Source organism: Calypte anna, chromosome 1 (genome assembly GCF_003957555.1).
Source record: "Calypte anna isolate BGI_N300 chromosome 1, bCalAnn1_v1.p, whole genome shotgun sequence".
Lineage (NCBI taxonomy): Eukaryota > Metazoa > Chordata > Aves > Apodiformes > Trochilidae > Calypte > Calypte anna.
Genome location: NC_044244.1, coordinates 111063098 through 111067689, shown reverse-complemented (window position 1 = coordinate 111067689; position 4592 = coordinate 111063098). Strand labels below are relative to the sequence as shown.

Below are 4592 nucleotides of genomic sequence, written 5' to 3'. Positions count from 1 at the left end.
GTGCCACTCCAGTATGCAGTATTGCTCAGCTCTGAAAACTAATTCTAAAACTGGACTCCTGGGAAACCCCTGTTGACTCCTGAAGGTAGGTCTGTTCCAGAACCCTGGTTGTGCTACACCTAAAGGACATTTCAACAGACATCCAGCGTTGCTTGGGTTTTCTGCAGCAGATTTACACCCCTAGTTCTACATACTGAGCTAGCATTATTTCAGCTAGAGATACTTTACAGTGCTAAAACTAGCACTGTGATAGGTTTAGCACTGTTAATACTATAATATTTGCCCTTGCTCGAAAAGAACAGTTCTGCTGGGTGTTTATTACTTGCTAAGCTCCAGGGAAATGCTTTAAGATAGCAAATAACTTAGCGTTAACAATACTGACCTTTTTTTCTAATCCTCATCAGTTCCTTAGTTAGGTGGTAGCAAAGTCGTCTGTTGTTGCAGTTATTGCCCTGAAATTAAGGGCTAAAACAACAACAAGCAGATTTCATACAAGGCAACACAGCTCTTCAGCTGTGTCAAATCCAGCAGCTTTGATGCTTGTGCTTTCACAGGACTGACTAAAGAGATCGATTAGATCTGCATCAGCCATTCTGCAAGTCATAAATGGAAAATAATATTTTCACAGGATGAGAGCTTCTTGCTTTGAAGAAAAAGCTCTTTGGGAAAAATTTTCCAAGGTAACTATGTGATGCAGAGAATAGAGCTTAATTTCAGCATGGGTCAGCAGACCTGTGGCAGTTTACCTGGCTTCTGAAGGGCAATGATGGCAGTGGAGAAATGATAGCTTGGGCTTCAGCTCACATTACCCCTCTGAGCCTGCTTGCTATTGGGTTTCTACTGCAATTGCTTCTGCAGGATGAATTTCCTCCTCTGCCTCTTTACTTGTGGTAAATAAGGCTTTCTGATACAGGCCAGAAATACAGTCCCACACGCAGGCTTTTCTGCCATCCATGTTATGTACCTGTGCATTCACATCAAACAGGGACAGACAGATCAGGCTGGCCTCTGATCAGGCAGGCTCATTTCTTTATTCATATGAGGGCAGGATGAGCACACCATGGCACAGACACCTCGACACCGCAGCTGTGTAGAGTGAGAGGGTTTCCAAGCAGGTTCCATTGCAGGTCACTTGCCTCCAGAGGGGCTGCTGGGTGCTGCAGAACTCTGCAGGGAGCAGGAAAAGCAGAGCACACATGCTCTTGAGGCCAGGTATACTGTACAAAGTGAGGGCCTCCCATTTTCCTCCCACAAGCTCCTGAGATGTCACATTCCCATCCCGTCTCAGGGTCTCCCTGCAACCACCCCACTCCCCCCTGTACCAGGACTTTCCCCAGAACTGTCACTTCACAACCTGAGCTGGTCTGGTAACACTTTCCTAAGTGCTCTCAAGCCAGTACAGGGCCAGGCAGCCTTTCCCAAGTTATCCCTCCCTTCCCCAAAGCGGTTCCCAAATTTAAGTCCTCTCACAGGCACCTTTTGTCATCTCCACATCTCCCAAAAGATACATCGGGCTCCCCTGGCATCGACCAGCACCTGGGTACTCAGGTGAACACAGCCAGCACAACCCGTGGCACCTTGTTCCACATGCTAGCAGAGAGCTGGGAGCATAAACTCTTCAGTGTGCTATGCACTGCCAGGGGCTCCCTGCTGCTGAGAAAAGGTTCTGGGGGAGGAGAGGGCAGCAGCACCTGTGTTACAGCTGCACTGGGGACCAGGGATAATCCACTCTGCAGAAGGAGAGGCAGACTCCAAAGAAGCAATTGCATGCTTAGTGGGCAAGTAGTGGGGCAACATGGGTCTCCTGCCCAGGCTGCTGGGCCTCACAGGAGAGGAGCACAGGGGTCACTCACCACCCTTCACTGGGACATGTGACATGCTCTGCCATCACTGAGTCACACAGAATCAGCCAGGTTGGAAAGGACCCCTCAGATCATCAGGTCCAACCCTTGATCCACTACCGCTGTGGTTACCAGACCATGGCACTGAGTGCCACATCAGTCTCTCCTAAAAAACCTTCAGGGATGGAGAATCCACCAACTCCCTAGGCAGCCCATTCCAATGCCTGATTACTGTAAATAATTTCTTCCTAAAAACTAACCTAAACCTCCCCTGGCAGAACTTAAGATCATGTAGAACTCTTGTCCTACATCCTCACGACTCCCGTCCCAAGTGCCTCAAGCAGTCAGCAGGGTCACCGTGGGAAACACTGCTCAGCTCAGTTTCTGCCCAGGATTTGTAGCGCCGCTTTGGGTGAGCCCTTCCAGCCGCAGACCGCCGGAGGGAGCCCCAGCAAAGCAAATGATGGCTCCCGGGAGCTTCTGCATCCATCACTTTGAGCAACTGCTTCCAGCCGGTCATTCCCGGGCCTTTCGGAGTCAGGAGGTTATTTTGGGGCGAGGTAGAGGGGGTCACGGAAAGCAAACTGAGAATACTATATGTGCTGTCAGGAGATGCTCACCACTCCTCGTTAGGCTGCTTCTTTCCTAAACCACGGGGCACGGAGATGCAGAAAAGCTCTAGAGCACACACTGCATACAAGTGCCACAGGGCAATGGGAACAGCCTGTTTACCTGCACTGCTTACCCACATCTGGGCCAGGAGAACGCCTGACAGGTTTGGTGGGAGGTTTGTCAGACAAAGGGAAGCAGCAAGAAGCTTACTGCAAGTGTGCTGGGCCTCCTTGCCTTTCTGCAGGCTGTTATCATAGAATCATAGAACAGTGTGGTTTAGAATAGACCTTAAAGATCATCTATGACTGGGCTCTTTTCCTAAACAAAATCTATTCTGTAATTGCATTTCGAGATAAACCACACACTCTCTTTTTCTTGTTTGTGGATGTAGAGCCGTGGACTGAGTTCAACTGCAGACAGCAAAGGGAACCTGAAGGAGGTTCCCCCTCCCCCCTCCCACCTCCCACCTGCTCTACTTCACTGGCAGAAATACCTGCTATTTTTAGGTCTAATATTTGCTGATAAAAAAAGCTCCACTGGGAGGGTACAGTCCCATGAGCTGAAAGACTTTGCTGCTACAGAAAGAGAGAAGCCTTACATACCTCATCTTCCTCCTTTCACCCTACTCTTCCTGCTCTCTCTCCATCCTCCTGCCTTGCTCCCATTTGTGCAGAGCAGCCTCGTTTCCCCTTGCGAATTCCAATTGCAAGATAAAGTGATTCAGCTTATAAACCCAGCCATTTGAGCAAGTTCAATCTGCTTACCATGCAGTCACGCAAGGATAAGAGATGGAATAAAATACCTGCCCCTTACACTGTGGCTGAGCTAATGTTGGCTAAGCTCCTTCTGTATCAGAAAACCATCACCAAATGAAGACAGCTGGAACCAGGCTGAAAACAAAAAATGATGCAACGAGGCCAGCAGATCTGCAACCTCCTTTCTGGAGGAAAGCATGTGCAAAGAACTTGCATGGGCTCAAGGGGCAAGTCCTTGGGGGATAGGTATGATAAGAAATACTAAACTGATGGACTACCAAAGACTCAAGAGGTGTCCCGAGACGAAAAAAGTTGGAGGGGGGTACAGAGCAGCTGAGGGACAAGCATACATGGGGACAAAGAGCAGCTCATGTATGCACACCTGACTCCTTTCTCTCAGGGGTCTATGCCTTTGCTTTCACCCACCCATTAGCCATCTGCTGCATCTTGACAGAAGGCAGCTCCTCCTCCTCCTCCAGCCAAGGAGGGCATTCTCAGCCTTTTCAACACAGACTGACCCATCCCTCCTGTTAACCATGCAGCTGCTTGTGCTCTACCACCACGTTGCAACAGCTGCTGGGGGGAGGATGTGCAGACATTTCACTGCTGCTGCCCTGAGCTGGAAGCAGCCTGGGAACAGGTATGAATGATTCCCCACAGCCTTACTGGCAACTCCTGCTGCACATGCAGAGCCTCAGCCTGGGGCACTGCTTCCAACTGGAAGGTCCCCTAGTGCTCCAGTCAAGGCCAGATCAGACACCTGCTGAGATGGGCTCCCTACCACAGAACACAGCACTGCGACTGGCAGGACTCCCTCCACATTTTTCAAGGTTTCCATCAAACTCTCCTTTGCTGCCTTGCTGTTCCCAGAGCCCTCAGACTGCTGCAAAATACCTAGGGGCAGGAAGCAAGCAATACCTAAAAAAGTTTTCCATGAGTACTCAGAAGGGTCCAAGAGATCAGCTGCTCCCACAAATTGCTCCATCCAAACTGCCCAGGACAGCACAGAGAGGAATTTCACTCAGAATGGTTTGATTTGCTTGGCAGATGGACTTTAAGATCCAGTCATCTTTTTGGCCCTTGGGGCATGCAACAGGGGTGAGCTTGTATCAGGGGCAGCCCTGGGCAGCACTTTACAAAGCAGGGAAAGGAGGTCTGAGACAGGAGATCCAGGGTTACACTCACAGGGGCAGACACTGAGAGTGGAAGAAACAAGGTTTTTCTCCTTTTTCTGGGGGCAACAGGGATGTCATCCCCCCCATCACCACAGCCAAGTTGCCCACATTTGAGGAAAGTGCAGGGGCTGGCACAACCAGAGGGCAAGGGATGAGGCTTACCTTGGGAAAACCACATTCCTGGTTTTAGTGTTCTGCCAGGTCAATAC

At 49.9% G+C, this 4592-nt stretch overlaps 1 pseudogene; it reads right to left on the bottom strand.

The window, feature by feature from the left end:
- Positions 1-4439: 4439 nt before the first annotated feature.
- Positions 4440-4592, bottom strand: LOC115600504 (annotated as a pseudogene).